General features: G+C 39.3%; 1 long non-coding RNA gene across 1 annotated transcript in view; it reads left to right on the forward strand.

Moving 5' to 3' along the window:
* The first annotated feature begins 17,335 nt into the window (after nt 1-17,335).
* LOC118350167 (uncharacterized) overlaps nt 17,336-19,550 on the forward strand; it is a 60,833-nt gene continuing 58,618 nt past the window's right edge. The window contains exon 1 of the long non-coding RNA XR_007401035.1: nt 17,336-17,429. This is a non-coding gene — a long non-coding RNA (uncharacterized LOC118350167). The remainder of the gene's footprint in view (nt 17,430-19,550) is intronic.

The following is a 19,550-nucleotide window of genomic DNA, read 5'->3' on the forward strand; positions in this document are numbered from 1 at the left end:
TTTTCTGTTAGAGTCAGTCTTAGGATCTCAACCTATGTATGCAGAAAATCTTTCTCTATGCTCATTGGTGGTGGAAGTGAGCATGTGAGATGTATCCCTAAAATCGAAGTTCATCCTTCACTTAGCATAGTATCCTCCAGGTTCATCTACCTTGTTGCATATAGAAGGATATCCTATTTCTTTCTTTTTTTAAAAAGCTGAATAGCATTCCATGGCATATGTATATATATATATATATATATATATATATATATATATATATATATTCCATGTATGTGTGTGTATATATATACACACACGCACATGCCACATTTGGTTTTTCCATCATCCACTGATGGACATGCTAAGTGAAATAAACTAGTCACAGAAGGACAAATACTGCATGATTCAATTATATCAGGTGTCTAAAATAGTTAAAGTCTTAGAAACAGAGAATCAAACTGTGGTTGCTAGAGGGATTAAAGGGAGGGAAAATTGGAGAGTTGCTTACCAACAAGTATAAAGTTTCAGTTATGCAAGATAAATACATTCTAGAGATCTTTTGTACAATTTTATGCCTAGAGTTAACAATACGGTATTGGGTACTTAACAATTTGTTAAGAGGGTAGATCTCATGTGTTTTTATCATCATAATAAAAATATACATATGGAACAAATAATGGCAACAACAAAAGTGTGTATTAAAGTTCACCTTAGGCAAACTATCTGATACCGCTTGAGGAACAGCAAGTTTGAGGTTTTGAGTGTAATGAAATTATTATAATTTGCAAAAAGAAAGAATTGCTTAGCTTTCTACATGTATATCTTCAGACTTGGATCTTGGCTATTGAGTCACTGCCAGGCTCCTATCCCCTTAGGCTTGTGGATTACTTTAGGCATCCTGGAGCTTCTGTCTTCTTCCTGAGCGCTCACTGCCACATGGCTGATTATGTGCTCCACACTGCAGGCAATAAATAAACCCTCTTGATCATGGGGATGGTTGACCTGGATGACTTTGATTTCTTTCCATGTGAAGACTTAGGAATTGGCTCTATAAAAAAATGCAGAGAAATAGAGGGACAGAGAAGGAGGGCTTAAACCTTTCTGTTGGACTTTTTCAATTATTCATGGAAAATCTATATTCTCTGTTATCGGCTTTAAGTAAAGCAACTTTGTTGTTCCTATTGATCATGCAATTTATTATCTTTATTTAAACTCTTCAGGCAATAAATAAATAGCAGTTGGGGGGAAAGAAGCTTTTCAGAGAAAGTAATTTCTTAGGCAAGTAGTTTAATCCTTTTAAAATTAGGCTTATAAACTTAAGGATGGTATCTGATTATTCTACTTGATTCTCTTTTAAAAAGGACTCTGGTCTTGATTTCTCTGTTTTAGCTGAGATCTTTCAGTTTTCACTTCTCTTTTCACCAAACTCTCTTTCCATTATATTCATAAATTAATCTACAAAAAGTAGCAAAATATATTGCAACTGGGAATAAGAAAGCTTCTATTTGAGTAATAGTCTCATTTCTCTATTACTGGCTCATGAATACAGTTTACTTAACCTCTTTAAGCCTTATTTCTATCACCAGTAAAATTGGGACAGTAACATTTGCCCTTTCTTCTCCATGGTCAAATGAAGATTGCAGAAGATAACCATGGTGATGAAAACAGTTTTGTATAGTAGTTCACTGTTTATTAAATTATTTAACATTTTTATTTCCTCTAGGTCTTCTGATGCCAAATCTAGTGGGGTTTTTTTTCAATATAGAATGTATACTATTATAAAATTAGAGAGTTGTATGAGATGTTCTTGAAGTTCTTTTTCTGATTTAAGATTCTGTGATTTTATTACAGCTTTTCATATAGAATTTTTTTCAAGCCAGAGACTGCATAATTTCTGTTGTGCTTTCCTCTTGCATCCTGGATGAACAGCCTTTCCTGTGCCCTGTGTTTTATTAGTGCACCTCATTTGGAGCCATGCTGATATTCTCCTTGTGCATTTCATCTGTGCCTCCTGGCTTCATTGTCTATGGCTAAGCTATGGTGGGGTTCTTTAGATTTACTCTGTCCTATTTCCTTGCTGGATTGCTGGATAAGTGTCTCCAAGTTTTCTTCATCAGGGAGAAATTCTCATTTTCTGTACTGAATCTCTTTTTTAAAAAAACAAAACCAACCAAAATGTGTCTCTTCTTGATGACAAACATTGGTTTACTACTTGTACAGTAATTTATAGGAACTTTAATAGGCTCTATGGGATTGAAAAATCAACAGATGAAGATCTGGTTCTTTTCTTGGGGTGTGTGTACAATTATAATTTTGTTCTTTACTCTTAGGAATGCAACACAACATTGCCCAACATAGGTTTAATATCCTCCAGAAAACCTCAGCTTATTATTCTAAAGCAACACAGGTGCTTTTGAATTTAAATGCATCTGAAACCAAAATCCTCTGCAGATTATTATAAATGATACTACTAAACTATAAAGAGGCCATGGTTCTGTTTCATGCCATAGCAGCATGGTGCTGGTGAGTGATTACAGGTTTTGTAGTTAGAAGGCTTAGGTTTGCATTTTGTTCAGCAACTTACTAGCTTTATGAACTTGGGAAAGTTATTTAGTCTCTCTATGCTTTTATCTCCTTATCTCTAAAATTGGATGATGATAATAATAACAACCTCATTGGTTTGTTGTGATGGCCAAGAGACTACCTAGGTGTGAGCAATCCCAGCTAGACTCATGGCGGAGGAGAATTAATTGCCATAAGATCAATTACAACTGCCAGAACGGATAGCAAACAAGAGGAAGAAAGGAAAGGGATAAGGAGATGAATGGCAAAGACAATGAAGAAATTACCAAGCCTTACAGAATTTAGCAAAGAAAGAACAGCAACAGGGACAAGTTGGAAAGAGTAGATTATGCTGGTTTTTTACTCTGGGCCAGCTCATGGGAAGGGAACTTTGAATGACGGAAAAGAGAGGGACAAGTTGAAAAGGACAAAATGAAGAGAAAAAGGGAGAAAACAATGAAAATAGGTGAGCAGAGAGGAAAGAAGAGCTAAGAAATTCTCTGTGGCCTTTTGGGGTCCAGAAGAGGGAGCTAGAGGCAGAAAAAAAAAGTGAGGTATTTATTGAAATCAGGAAATTGTTTTACGGTTTCCCAGAAAGAGACTGTGGTGAATCTAAGGAATCTCAATGTGTGAATCAATATTGAAGAAGTCCAGAGTTTAGGTGAGTGTCTGTTTAGCAGAAAAACAGCTGATTTTTTAGAATATCTCATGCGAAAGATGGACTGTTGAGGGGATACTATGAAAATGTGACTTGGACTAATGGCCTAAACAACCTATATAGTATCTCCAGGGATGTCTCAACCACTTATTTATTTTTTTAAGAATAGAGGGTAGATGTAGGAGATGATGTGACCTGATTACTGTTGTAATAAATATAGGTTTAGCATTCCCTCTAAGATGTGTGAAAGGGGATTTTTGATAAGTGAGAGGTGAGGATGATCATCTGCTAAGTGTCCTTCATTAATGGCACAGAGTTTTAACTAGTACAAGGAACAGCCAAAAACATCTCCATATGGATTATGTTATTTCCTATATGTGGTGTGTAGCTTGAGAGAGTTCCTCTGCAAAGTGAACTAGAATGTCTGCTTAGGAGTCTCTGGTGGATAAGGGTCTCAAATTACTACTGTGAATATTCTTTTGGCCTAAAGTGAGATTGCAAGATACCCCATTGTTGTACGTACATATTGTTTTTTCTTCAATCACAAGAAAGAATATACAGTACAAAATAAGGTTGAACTGGAGGGTATTATGCTGAGTGAAATAAGTCAATCGGAGAAGGACAAACATTATATGGTCTCATTCATTTGGGGAATATAAAAATTAGTGAAAGGGAATAAAGAGGAAAGGAGAAAAAATGAATGGGAAATATCAGAAAGGGAGACAGAACATGAGAGACTCCTAACTCTGGGAAACGAACTAGGGGTAGTGGAAAGGGAGGTGGACGGGGGTAGGGGTGACTGGGTGATGGGCCCTGACTGGGGCACTTGATGGGATGAGTACTGGGTGTTATGCTATATGTTGGCAAATTGAACTCCAATAAAGAAAATATTAAAAAAAATAAGGTTGCTTTAAAATCAGTATGTTTAGTTATATTAGGCATTCTATTAATTCTGTCCTTTGGAAGAAATTTCTCTTGAAGACCTGACCCTATTCTAATCTGGAATGTATTCTCTACTGACATTTATCTTCAGTATTATATTATGGATTTCCTTCAACTTTCTCTTGGCTGATTCTAGATTTTGTAATGGCATTTCCTTTTTCTTTTCTAATTTATGTCCTGTTTTTGGTGGCATACATGCCCAAGCAGTGCTCTGATAAATGGTACTTAGAAGGAAAATTTTTTAGGACCCTATATGTCCCCAAATATCTTTTTCCTGATATTTTAATTGATAGTTGGCTGAGTATAGAGTTCTAGTCTGAAAATAATTTTCCCTCTGACTTTCGAATGCGTTGCTTCTTTGTCAGTTGGCTGCCAGTATTGCTGTTGAGTAGACTAAAATCAGCGAACTTTATCCCTGTGGCTTGTTTTATATGTCCCATGAACTAAGGATAGGTTTTACATTGACAGAGTATTGTAAAAATCAACCAACTAACCATGTCTTGAGATAGTCAGATTCTTCAAAGAAAATTCTCTCAAGGTATTGTCTAGAGAGTAATAGACTTATTACCACTGTTCTGGGAACAGTGAGGGAAGAGAACTTTGGGATTCTAAATTCAACATATAAAAATTCCCTTAGCTCTGTTTTCAACATGTTTCCTCCTATGCTGGAGGTCTCTCAGTCAAAGGACACTCTGTTTTACTTTTTTCAGGGAACTAACAGTTCTCAAGTGAGGTAAGCAGGGCATTCACTAAGCCGCTCACAGAGGGACAGGAATCTAAGGCTCTAACTGCCTTTAAAACAGACTTCCAGCCCATCATTTTACTTTAGCTCTACTTTGACCTTACTTCCAGTATTTGTATTGCCAGTGTTTGAACTTTTTAGGGGCTTACAGGGAAAATCGAGTTGTTCTTCTGCTTTCCCACTATTAGCATAGGATTCCCATTTCTCAGTTCTTGGAAGTCAGACATCCCACCTGCTTCCAAAAATGTTTCTTTAAGATTTTATTTATTTATTTGAGAAAGAGAGAGAGTGCACAAGCAGGGGGGAAGGGCAGAGGGAGAGGGAGAGGGAGAAGCAGGTTCATCACTGACCAGGGAGCCTGATACGGGGCTCAATCCCAAGACCCCGGGATCATGACCTGAGCTGAAGGGAGCTGCTTCACTGACTGAGCCACCTACACGCCCTCCCAAATTTGTTTCTATTGTCTTCTGCTTTCTTTCCTATTCTCTTTATCCTTTTAGATTTATGCCTCAAAAATACATTTATTATCATGGTAGTGGAGTTTAGGAGGGAAAAAAAGTAAATGTGTGTTCTCAGTTTCCCATCATCCAGATTAAACAAATCTTAACATTTTGCCATAGTTGCCTAAGATTTCTTTCCTCGAAAACAAAACATTACACAATCAGTTGAAACCCCTTTTGGCCCCTCTCCAGTCTCAATTCCCTGCCTCCCTCCACCAAGAAAACCACCATCTTGAAGTCAGCTTATATCTTTCTTTTCCTTTGCTGCACATGGATGTATCCATTAAAGTGTAGGCTGTTGTTCCAATGTCTTAAAGTTTGAATAATTGGTGTTATATTATGTTCAGCTTTATGCACTTTTCTTCACTCCACATTAACTATCTGAGATATAGGCATGGTGATAGATTTAGCTCTAGTTCATTCATTTTTACTGCTTAAGGATATTCATTGGGTAAATACTGTCAAATTGCACTCCTATGCTTCTACTAATTTATATTCCCACTAGCTGTATATAGGAGCTCGCATTTCTCCACATCTTCTCCCAATACTTGGTTTTATAACATGTTCTTCAGATGTTAGGTGGTGATAACATGGGTTGTATTACCTATGAAAATGTAACATTAGAACTCTATATCTTTTCCAGAGACACACAGATTAAAACAGAAAGTAATATAAGGTCTGGGGATGCTTGAATTCTATTTGGCCTGACTTCTCTGTACCTTAATTTCCTACAATTCTCTTTGATCATGACTGCTGCTATTCATGAGAATACTATGCTTTTATTTAAATGAACAGAGTTTGAGATGTGATAATTTTGGGATTTGGGTACATAATGTAGGGGAAGTGTAAAAGTAGTCTTCAGACAGATGGTGATGCTGGTTCTAGCAGTTCTACTGTCTCTCATTATCTTTCAACTTTCAGATGCTGATGCCAAGGTACTCATTAATCAGTGAGACAGGGCTAGAAGACTAGCTCTTAAGAAGTGGTTCACTGTTTGACTTGTATGTTTCCTGGTGTGAGCACGTCTCCAGAGAGACAGCGCAATCTGGCTGCTGTGATAGCAAAGTCTGTGTATAACCTTTATTAACACAATCAACTCACCGTTGCTAAGGGGGAAATACCTTCCTTCACAGAGATTTTCCTTCACTTTCCGTATCTTAAGCAGGGCTCTGCCAGCAGAATGTAACAGAAAGTTTAACATGGCTTACCCATATTTCGGCTCTTTCCTAGCTAATAGAAATGAAGTCTCAAGACCTCTGGGTATTTTACTAATTTGTTTTTTCTTTTTCAGAGATCACTGAAAATAACATCTAAGAAAGTGAAATATATGGAACTTAAATGACAGACACACCTTATAAGGGAATAGCAGTCATAAAGCAAAAAATATATTTTCAACTTCCTAATTAGATCTTTCCTTTTTAGTATTACCTTCACGACTACATTTCCATCATTATTTACTTATATGTTCTTTCTTTTTTGTTACTTTCCTTTGTAATTGAACACACAACCAGCTGGATCATATCCAGCAAGAATGCAATTCAGGTAAATAATTTTTTCTGCCATTGACATGCCTGATGCGTTCCCTCTTTGTCTCAACTGAATTAAGCATATGACACCTATACCTTTTATTGCTAATGTCAGCTATTTAATATTTTTTGTTTACTCATATTTATAAAATAATATGGAAAGATATAAAAATTTTAATAATTGCATAAGTAGTATTGTGTACACAATCTTAAAAGGCTTCTGAAATGGAACTATTAGCTGAGAGGTGCTTTGGATATATGAACATATTTTGATATGAACAATGTTCATATCTCAAAATATTTTGAAATTTGGCATGGAAATATATCTCATCTATTGAGATTTGGCGTGGAAATATATTAGTATTACATATTATATGTGCACGCACACACACAAATATGTGAGTTGTTTGAAAAATGAACGCATGAACATCGAGCCCATAGGGACTACCTCTCTCATCCTTTTGTTCCCTTTTGATCTTCTTAAGGCTCAAGTCCTTCCCTTTCCAATCATTGGTATCCATTTCATTTTCATGAAATAATTTATTCTTATCTCTGCTATTCCTGATGCCTTTTACATTGAAGCCCATTTGACTATCCAATGTTGGTCATACCACCAACTCCTTGTGAAGGAAAAATTGAGGGACTTACAAATAAGCCTCAGAGCAACTTGCACCCCAAAGGATTGGGACAGGCTGGTGACGTTAATTTTTTCTGACTCTTGCCTGCTGAACATTAGGCATAGGAAGCCTGAAAGATGACACCAAGGGTCTTAGTGCCCCAAATAGCACAAACAGATAGCATTTTAAGTTCCCATATGTATAATAAGGCATCCTCCAGGAATCTAGAAATATAAGGAATAAGATTGCTGTCTGAGAGTTAAACATTTAAAACAAACAGGTAGTGAATTTTTTCTATAAGAAAGAAAATGACTCCTTTGTTCATAAGACCAGACAGAGAAGGGTGCCTGGGTGGCTCAGTTGGTTAAGCTTCTGCCTTCAGGTCAGGTTATGATCCTGGGGTCCTGGGATTAAGCCCCACATTGGTCTCTCTGCTCAGGGGGAGCCTGCTTCTCCCTCTTCTCCCTGCTTGTCTTCTCTCTCTCTCTCTCTCAAATAAATAAAATCTTTAAAAAAAAAAAGACCAGAGAACTTAGTGAAACTATTAACATATCAAAAGAAGATCTATATCAAGATGTGAGGATGACTAAAGCTATTTTGGAAGAGAGAGAGAGGGAAGAGAGAGAGAGGGAGAGATGCACGCATGGGTGAGGGGGCGGGGGAGAGGGGAAGAGAGAGGAGAGAGAGTCTGTCCAGTGATTTGATATATCTGGTCTCATGATCTGCCTATTATAGAGATAAAAACATGTTATTTCAACCTAATGCTGTTAAGCATCCAACTCATAAAACTAACTCACCTTGTTTTGATTCTGTGTTCACCAAGTTACTTTGTTTTTGCTATTTGATTTCCTGAGTAGTTAGTGTATCTATAGGAAGAGAATACCTGGACCAGTTGGCTAAGTGTATGAGTATTTTGGCATTTTGTTTCACTATAAGTAAGTAAGTAAATAAATAAATAAATAAGTAGGTATTCTGGTTTCAGATATTAGACTTAGAGTTCAGTCAATTTAAGTCCAGCTCTGAGTAGTGGATTTTTAGAAAATTCGTTAAGGGCATGCCACTCTTTGAGGCTACTTTTGAAATAGTTGGCTGGTGACATACCCCTCAGATCATGGGTATAGTTGATCAAGCATATCTATTGAGCACAATGCCTTCAACCCTAAAGGAACAAAATGTAGCAAGAGAAACAAACTGTCTTTGAGGGATTAGACAAATCAACATTCAGCTCTTTTTTCACAGGACCAAAATGTGCTATATACAGGTAGTCTCCTTGTCACACCTCCACTCTTCCTTCTTCTTCCATGTTTTCTGCTCTCTCATTTCAGTTACTTTAGTCATTTCCATGGGCCAGACTCTCAATCCTATCTCCTTTTCCTTCTCTGAAAGTAGTTGTTAATGCAACCACCAATTTCCACGAAAGACCTCTAGTCAAAGGGCAAATATCAACACCAGGGATTTCTAGTTTTGCCTGTCACAGGAATTAGGGCTTTATGGGACTCAAGGGGGCCCAATTGCTTTTCTGAGGCAGGGTGTAAAGGTCTAGGCATGGGTCAAGATTCTGCAGTTGAGGGGCTTTTTTGGAGCAAAGAGGAAGGCTAGAGGCAATGAGAACCTCTGGGCAGCCTAGGATAACTCCCTTAGACTCTCCCTTCCAGTTATTGCTTTAGAGGGAGAATCATGTATGAGGGGTCAGATCAGTGAGAAGGATTCTTTCAAGACAAATGAATGCATACTGATTTCTTCCTATCTTGATTCTAGCAACATTAGTATCCCTACAGATGTTTTTAAAAAACTAAACAAATGGGGGAAAAATAAGAAAAGAAAGAAAAAGTTCCCAGGATAATGATAATTATTCAAGCATATCAGAAAACATGATCTTCTCAAAATAATAAAAGAAAACAAATTACATGTCAAAAATATGCCAGACATTAAAATTAGGTAATTTTTACCTGACTGCTGAAAATTGCCAATCTTCCTAAGCTCTGTGTCTATCAGAGTTTTTGTGTGTTTTTCTTTGGTCTTTATGTGTAAGATTGTAAAAGTGTAAAGGTCAAGCTGAAAGCCCAGGTGTCAAACCCAGGTGATGAATCTCAAGTGCAGTTGTGATGCTGGTTGTGGGGCACAGTGCTGACCCCTAGGCTTGGAGACTATAGTTTCATATTCTCATCATATGAGGTATTCTAGTCTTCACTGGCAAAATCTCAGAATCTTTAACTAATAAAGCAAAAGCTTCTGTGTCTTGGTTTATAAGTAATTGAAATAGCAAAACTGAATGGATGCTGCTCTTACAAATGTCACCATTCACTCAAAAGATAGGTTAGAGGGATGGAATGACATCAGAGTTTGGCTTCTGAAACTTACTGCCACTGTGAGCAACTGCCTATCCTCAGGAGGTCACCTAGACATAAAGTCATTTACTTGTGTCTCAAGCTCTGCCTCTGGGATGTGTGAGCTCCTGGGCAGGGAAGGCAGCTCTGAACTTAGAGGCAATTCTGAACGTGAGCTTGGGGGACAGATTGCCCAGCCTGTGAGCTCTCTCTCCTTCCTGAGATTACATTCCTCTGCCTACTGCATTTGCATGGTGGGTCTCTGGAACTACATCTTCATATATAGTCCAACTTCCCCTACTCTCCTCCCCTCCAAGACACAGGGGATGTTTGACTCAAGTTAGACAACAAAATCTCTTTCCTGGGAATTGGAGAATTTGAACTTAAGGAAGTAAACATTACAGTGTAGTCTAATACTGACATATGGATGAGAAAGAAAGAAGCCTGCTTCTTCTTTCTCTCAGAAAAAGGCAAGAATAAAGAAGCTTTGCAGAAAAGGGCAGACACAAGAAATGCAGAGACGATACTTCTTCAGATTCTCCAACTTTCCAGTTGCTAGCTTTCGTCTCATTAAGATCTATGTTTTTGCCTTTGGATTTAATGAGACACTTCTATATATCCTTATAATAAAATTCTCCTTTGGTTTAATGCTTGAATTAGTTACTTGTAGTACAAAGAGTCTTAATTAATAAAAAAGAATAAACAGAAGATTACAGAGTATCAATGTTTTAGCCTTTCTCAGTAAAAGTCATTTGGCTTGAATTTAAGGGAAGTTTTTTTTTTTTTTTTAATATTTTCAATATTTTGGGGGGAGGAGCAAGATGGCGGAGGAGTAGGGTCTCCAAATCACCTGTCTCCACCAAACTACCTAGAAAACCTTCAAATTATCCTGAAAATCTATGAATTCGGCCTGAGATTTAAAGAGAGACCAGCTGGAATGCTACAGTGAGAAGAGTTCGCGCTTCTATCCAGGTAGGAAGACGAGGAAAAAGAAATAAAGGAACAAAGGCCTCCAAGGGGGAGGGGCCCCGCGAGGAGCCGGGCTGAGGCCGGGGCGAGTGTCCCCAGGACAGGAGAGCCCCGTCCCGGAGGAGCAGGAGCTGCACCGACCTTCCCGGGGGAAAGGGGCTCGTGGGGAGTTGGAGCAGGACCAGGAGGGCGAGGAGGCCCTCGGGCTCCCGGGGACACTAACAGAGCAACTGCGCGCCCAGGAGAGTGCGCCGAGCTCCCTAAGGGCTGCAGCGCGCACGGCGGGACCCGGCGGGACCCGGAGCAGCTGAAGGGGCTCGGGCGGCGGCTCCGCGGAGGGGGCTGCGCGGCCCCGGGAGCAGCTCGGAGGGGCTCGGGCAGAAGAAGAGGCTCCGTGCGGAGGGGGCTGCGCGGTTCCAGGAGCAGCTCGGAGGGGCTCGGGCGGCGGCTCCGCGGAGGGGGTTGCGCGGCCCGGGAGCGCGAATCCACCAGCGCAGGCGCCGGGACACAGGGCGCCGGGACACAGCCCAGGATCCGGCCTCCCCCGGGACAGGCAGAGGCCGGGAGGGCCCAGGACAGCGAGGACGCTCCTGCCCGGAGCTGAGCAGATCAGCGGCCCCGCCCCGGAGCCTCCAGGCCCTGCAGACAGAGTTCCTGCCGGAGCTGAATCCAGGTTTCCAGAGCTGCCCCGCCACTGGGGCTGTTCCTCCTGCGGCCTCACGGGGTAAACAACCCCCACCGAGCCCTGCACCAGACAGGGGCACAGCAGCTCCCCCAACTGCTAACACCTGAAAATCAGCACAACAGGCCCCTCCCCCAGAACACCAGCTAGACGGACAACTTCCAGGAGAAGCCAAGGGACTTAAAGAACACAGAATCAGAAGATACTCCCCGGTGGTTCTTTTTTTGTTTGTTTGTTTTTGTTTTTGTTTTTGTTTTGTTTTGCTTTTTGATCTGTTTCCTTCCCCCACCCCCTTTTTTTCTCCTTTCTTTTTCTTTCTCTTTTTCTTCTTCTTTTTTTTTTTTTTTTTTTTTCGTTTTTTTTTCTTTTTCTTCCCTTTTTTTTCTCTTTCTCTTTTCTTTCCTTCTTTCTCTCCTCTCTTTTTCTCTTTTTCCCAATACAACTTGCTTTTGGCCACTCTGCACTGAGCAAAATGACTAGAAGGAAAACCTCACCTCAAAAGAAAGAATCAGAAACAGTCCTCTCTCCCACAGAGTTACAAAATCTGGATTACAATTCAATGTCAGAAAGCCAATTCAGAAGCACTATTATACAGCTACTGGTGGCTCTAGAAAAAAGTATAAAGGACTCAAGAGACTTCATGACTGCAGAATTTAGAGCTAATCAGGCAGAAATTAAAAACCAATTGAATGAGATGCAATCCAAACTAGAAGTCCTAACGACGAGGGTTAACGAGGTGGAAGAACGAGTGAGTGACCTAGAAGACAAGTTGACAGCAAAGAGGGAAACTGAGGAAAAAAGAGACAAACAATTAAAAGACCATGAAGATAGATTAAGGGAAATAAACGACAGCCTGAGGAAGAAAAACCTACGTTTAATTGGGGTTCCCGAGGGCGCCGAAAGGGACAGAGGGCCAGAATATGTATTTGAACAAATTCTAGCTGAAAACTTTCCTAATCTGGGAAGGGAAACAGGCATTCAGATCCAGGAAATAGAGAGATCCCCCCCTAAAATCAATAAAAACCGTTCAACACCTCGACATTTAATTGTGAAGCTTGCAAATTCCAAAGATAAGGAGAAGATCCTTAAAGCAGCAAGAGACAAGAAATCCCTGACTTTTATGGGGAGGAGTATTAGGGTAACAGCAGACCTCTCCACAGAGACCTGGCAGGCCAGAAAGGGCTGGCAGGATATATTCAGGGTCCTAAATGAAAAGAACATGCAACCAAGAATACTTTATCCAGCAAGGCTCTCATTCAAAATGGAAGGAGAGATAAAGAGCTTCCAAGACAGGCAGCAACTAAAAGAATATGTGACCTCCAAACCAGCTCTGCAAGAAATTTTAAGGGGGCCTCTTAAAATTCCCCTTTAAGAAGAAGTTCAGTGGAACAGTCCACAAAAACAAAGACTGAATAGATATCATGATGACACTAAACTCATATCTCTCAATAGTAACTCTGAATGTGAACGGGCTTAATGACCCCATCAAAAGGCGCAGGGTTTCAGACTGGATAAAAAAGCAGGACCCATCTATTTGCTGTCTACAAGAGACTCATTTTAGACAGAAGGACACCTACAGCCTGAAAATAAAAGGTTGGAGAACCATTTACCATTCGAATGGTCCTCAAAAGAAAGCAGGGGTAGCCATCCTTATATCAGATAAACTAAAATTTACCCCAAAGACTGTAGTGAGAGATGAAGAGGGACACTATATCATACTTAAAGGATCTATTCAACAAGAGGACTTAACAATCCTCAATATATATGCTCCAAATGTGGGAGCTGCCAAATATATAAATCAATTATTAACCAAAGTGAAGAAATACTTAGATAATAATACACTTATACTTGGTGACTTCAATCTAGCTCTTTCTATACTCGATAGGTCTTCTAAGCAAAACATCTCCAAAGAAACGAGAGCTTTAAATGATACACTGGACCAGATGGATTTCACAGATATCTACAGAACTTTACATCCAAACTCAACTGAATACACATTCTTCTCAAGCGCACATGGAACTTTCTCCAGAATAGACCACATATTGGGTCACAAATCGGGTCTGAACCGATACCAAAAGATTGGGATTGTCCCCTGCATATTCTCGGACCATAATGCCTTGAAATTAGAACTAAATCACAACAAGAAGTTTGGAAGGACCTCAAACACATGGAGGTTAAGGACCATCCTGCTAAAAGATAAAAGGGTCAACCAGGAAATTAAGGAAGAATTAAAAAGATTCATGGAAACTAATGAGAATGAAGATACAACCATTCAAAATCTTTGGGATGCAGCAAAAGCAGTCCTAAGGGGGAAATACATCGCAATACAAGCATCCATTCAAAAACTGGAAAGAACTCAAATACAAAAGCTAACCTTACACATAAAGGAGCTAGAGAAAAAACAGCAAATAGATCCTACACCCAAGAGAAGAAGGGAGCTAATAAAGATTCGAGCAGAACTCAACGAAATCGAGACCAGAAGAACTGTGGAACAGATCAACAGAACCAGGAGTTGGTTCTTTGAAAGAATTAATAAGATAGATAAACCATTAGCCAGCCTTATTAAAAAGAAGAGAGAGAAGACTCAAATTAATAAAATCATGAATGAGAAAGGAGAGATCACTACCAACACCAAGGAAATACAAACGATTTTAAAAACCTATTATGAACAGCTATACGCCAATAAATTAGGCAATCTAGAAGAAATGGACGCATTCCTGGAAAGCCACAAACTACCAAAACTGGAACAGGAAGAAATAGAAAACCTGAACAGGCCAATAACCAGGGAGGAAATTGAAGCAGTCATCAAAAACCTCCCAAGACACAAGAGTCCAGGGCCAGATGGCTTCCCAGGAGAATTTTATCAAACGTTTAAAGAAGAAATCATACCTATTCTCCTAAAGCTGTTTGGAAAGATAGAAAGAGATGGAGTACTTCCAAATTCGTTCTATGAAGCCAGCATCACCTTAATTCCAAAGCCAGACAAAGACCCCGCCAAAAAGGAGAATTACAGACCAATATCCCTGATGAACATGGATGCAAAAATTCTCAACAAGATACTGGCCAATAGGATCCAACAGTACATTAAGAAAATTATTCACCATGACCAAGTAGGATTTATCCCTGGGACACAAGGCTGGTTCAACACCCGTAAAACAATCAATGTGATTCATCATATCAGCAAGAGAAAAACCAAGAACCATATGATCCTCTCATTGGATGCAGAGAAAGCATTTGACAAAATACAGCATCCATTCCTGATCAAAACTCTTCAGAGTGTAGGGATAGAGGGAACATTCCTCGACATCTTAAAAGCCATCTATGAAAAGCCCACAGCAAATATCATTCTCAATGGGGAAGCACTGGGAGCCTTTCCCCTAAGATCAGGAACAAGACAGGGATGTCCACTCTCACCACTGCTATTCAACATAGTACTGGAAGTCCTAGCCTCAGCAATCAGACAACAAAAAGACATTAAAGGCATTCAAATTGGCAAAGAAGAAGTCAAACTCTCCCTCTTCGCCGATGACATGATACTCTACATAGAAAACCCAAAAGTCTCCACCCCAAGATTGCTAGAACTCATACAGCAATTCGGTAGCGTGGCAGGATACAAAATCAATGCCCAGAAGTCAGTGGCATTTCTATACACTAACAATGAGACTGAAGAAAGAGAAATTAAGGAGTCAATCCCATTTACAATTGCACCCAAAAGCATAAGATACCTAGGAATAAACCTCACCAAAGATGTAAAGGATCTATACCCTCAAAACTATAGAACACTTCTGAAAGAAATTGAGGAAGACACAAAGAGATGGAAAAATATTCCATGCTCATGGATTGGCAGAATTAATATTGTGAAAATGTCAATGTTACCCAGGGCAATATACACATTTAATGCAATCCCTATCAAAATACCATGGACTTTCTTCAGAGAGTTAGAACAAATTATTTTAAGATTTGTGTGGAATCAGAAAAGACCCCGAATAGCCAGGGGAATTTTAAAAAAGAAAACCATATCTGGGGGCATCACAATGCCAGATTTCAGGTTGTACTACAAAGCTGTGGTCATCAAGACAGTGTGGTACTGGCACAAAAACAGACACATAGATCAGTGGAACAGAATAGAGAATCCAGAAGTGGACCCTGAACTTTATGGGCAACTAATATTCGATAAAGGAGGAAAGACTATCCATTGGAAGAAAGACAGTCTCTTCAATAAATGGTGCTGGGAAAATTGGACATCCACATGCAGAAGAATGAAACTAGACCACTCTCTTTCACCATACACAAAGATAAACTCAAAATGGATGAAAGATCTAAATGTGAGACAAGATTCCATCAAAATCCTAGAGAAGAACACAGGCAACACCCTTTTTGAACTCGGCCATAGTAACTTCTTGCAAGATACATCCACGAAGGCAAAAGAAACAAAAGCAAAAATGAACTATTGGGACTTCATCAAGATAAGAAGCTTTTGCACAGCAAAGGATACAGTCAACAAAACTCAAAGACAACCTACAGAATGGGAGAAGATATTTGCAAATGACATATCAGATAAAGGGCTAGTTTCCAAGATCTATAAAGAACTTATTAAACTCAACACCAAAGAAACAAACAATCCAATCATGAAATGGGCAAAAGACATGAACAGAAATCTCACAGAAGAAGACATAGACATGGCCAACATGCACATGAGAAAATGCTCTGCATCACTTGCCATCAGGGAAATACAAATCAAAACCACAATGAGATACCACCTCACACCAGTGAGAATGGGAAAAATTAACAAGGCAGGAAACAACAAATGTTGGAGAGGATGTGGAGAAAAGGGAACCCTCTTACACTGTTGGTGGGAATGTGAACTGGTGCAGCCACTGTGGAAAACTGTGTGGAGGTTCCTCAAACAGTTAAAAATATACCTGCCCTACGACCCAGCAATTGCACTGTTGGGGATTTACCCCAAAGATACAAATGCAATGAAACGCTGGGACACCTGCACCCCGATGTTTCTAGCAGCAATGGCCACGATAGCCAAACTGTGGAAGGAGCCTCGGTGTCCAACGAAAGATGAATGGATAAAGAAGATGTGGTTTATGTATACAATGGAATATTACTCAGCTATTAGAAATGACAAATACCCACCATTTGCTTCAACGTGGATGGAACTGGAGGGTATTATGCTGAGTGAAGTAAGTCAGTCGGAGAAGGACAAACATTATATGTTCTCATTCATTTGGGGAATATAAATAATAGTGAAAGGGAATATAAGGGAAGGGGGAAGAAATGTGTGGGAAATATCAGAAAGGGAGACAGAACATAAAGACTGCTAACTCTGGGAAACGAACTAGGGGTGGTGGAAGGGGAGGAGGGCGGGGGGTGGGAGTGAATGGGTGACGGGCACTGGGTGTTATTCTGTATGTTAGTAAATTGAACACCAATAAAAAAAAAAAAATAAAAATTAAAAAAAAAAAAAAATATTTTCAATATTTTATCTTCAGGAAATTGGGGTCCATCTTAAAAGCAATATGTTCATTTGAAATGTTTCTTTGTTTTTTTGAGAAACTATTAATAACCCAAAGGGGCATAATCAATAATATGTCAGAATCAAGGAAATGCTATATATTACTGCAATATACTTAGTGTTCCTCTTTTTTATACTGACATTCCTGGATTTCCAGATTCTTAGACTGTAAGAAATGGCTGACCTACTTTGAGGACTTGTGTCAAAATGATTGTGCTCGTAGAATGGTTGGTTTCATTTCCCTAAGACATCTTATTTGACCTGGGCAAAGTTTTCTTGTATTATTTTCTTCTCTTAAAGTGAAGGCAATAAAAATGAAGACACCTGGCTTGGGAATCTTCACCCATCACTGGAGCCACTGCCACTTGGAAGGAGCCGGTTGTCTCCCTGGACCTGAGGTAAGGTTTCCCACTTAGTGATTCCCTTCTTACAGACTACACCTGCATTTTCATTTTTGCCTGCCCCATTGGATGGTAACAAAAATACTTGCGACTTTTCAGTGTTACTTACCTTAAAATTAAAAAAAAAATCAGGAAACTTCAAATATGATATTGTTTAACAAATACAATGACAATTCTTTGAAATCTGACTGCTTTGGTCCTTAAATAGATACCATTACCTTTCATTACTTAGAACTGCCTCTGAGGATGGTTTGCAATTTAAATACGTAAAACCACTAGAATGAGTAATAGGAAAATCAATCTTTATTCTCTCAGATTAAATAAACTTGCTCATGAAAAATACCTTATGTGGACACCAAAATGTAGCTAGAGCTGTTTTTCTGGAGGTCATTAGACAACAGTGGATAAATCTTTTAAAGTAGGTGATTTCTTTTTGTGGGAAGGCTGATCCATGGGAGCCTAGAAATTCTTGAGTTCATATCCACATTCCACTTCAAAGTGTTTTAGTGGGGAGATGGTGGGCTTTGGAAGCAGAGAGGCTTTTTATGAAGCTTGGCTTCTGTAATAGCTGGCTGTATGTTTTCACACAACTCACTTAACCTCTGAACTTCGGATTTCTCAGCTGTGGCATGGTGGTAATATTACTTATTTTCCGGAATGCTTATAGAGATTAGAGAAAGTGAGAAAAACTGACCAGGGTACCACCTGTCCTGCAATGTATCTCCTCAAAATCGATATCCTATGGATGGGTCTGTGTGGTGGGACCTAAACCACAAGTCTAATCCCTGACAGCAAAGGATATTAGGATTAGATTTTTAAAAAATTCTATGTTGAGAAGGTAGGATTCACAATGTGGAGAATTATCAAAAGATTTTGGCAGCCAAAGATACATGTCCACTCTAATATCTTAGGTATGTTAGAAGCATCTTACTCCTATCTCATCAAGCTGTCAGGGCCAATCCTTGTAATCACAGTAATGGCCACAGTCATCAAGATTCCCAGGGTCTATTTTCATCATGTTGCCACCTAAATTAGCAAGACATAAATTGAAAATATAGCTCATGTTTTACCTTTTTAATGATTTATGAAGGTCTTTTCATATTATTTCCCTTTTTTCTCCTCACAAAAGCCTGGAAAATGGTCATTATGAGCTTCATTCACATATAAGGAAGTTGATCATCAATGAAAGTATATTTTGTTGAAGGTCATTCAGCTAATAATTGCTAGGTCTAAGGGTGCTATAGAGATTTTACCTAAATTGTTGTTTCTAACTCAAAATTTATAAATGGTTAAGAAAACAGACTTTTGGGTCTGATCCTTGTGGGTTCAGATCCTAGCACTGCTATTTATGTCTGCCACTTAGCCTGTTTGAGCTCAAGTTTTCTCATCTGTGATTGATGGTAGCATCTACCCTGTAAGATTATTATGATGATTAGATAAGATACCATAACTGGAGCACTTAGTGCAGTGTCATGGTAGGAAGTGAGTGACTCCTGTGTGATATCATTTCTGTCATCAGGATAATCATCATTTGTATTCTACCACACCACCTTGAGAGAGTTGTGCATGTATATCTCTCATATCCTCATGAATGTGTACTCCAAACAATCCTAGATAGAGGGAGAAAGCTTGTTAATAAAGTGCTCAGGCAGACAGGACTGTAACTCTATTTACTGACTTTTAAATTACTGCCATTTTAAAGTTGTAAGCAGTTTTTTTTTTCTCTAGGAGGGAATATTTATTCACTCTTGAGCAGATTCATTTGGTTGTGGAAAAGGCCACCAAGTGACTCCTTGAAGGTATTTAGATATGTGGTAAAACTCCACTCTATTTGTGTGTCTCTACCAATTTACAAGGTTTCCAAGGAAACTTTGAGTTCTGATGGGACTTGGGCAAAAGCCCTCCTAGGTTAGAGCTCCAGAAATGTTGTCATAAACTGTAAGAAGAAATTGTCCTAAGAAAGGGAGAAATGTGAATGCACAGTCCCAAGTCAACACCAGGGCTGTGACTGTTGGTGAGTGAATTCCTGGGTATAGTTCCTGGGTCATGATGGAAACTATGCTCCAGGATATAGTTTGCACCAGGGAAAAGATGGGTGAGATGAGATAACTAGGAATA

This window comes from Canis lupus, chromosome 11, assembly GCF_003254725.2.
Source record: "Canis lupus dingo isolate Sandy chromosome 11, ASM325472v2, whole genome shotgun sequence".
NCBI classification, from domain to species: domain Eukaryota; kingdom Metazoa; phylum Chordata; class Mammalia; order Carnivora; family Canidae; genus Canis; species Canis lupus.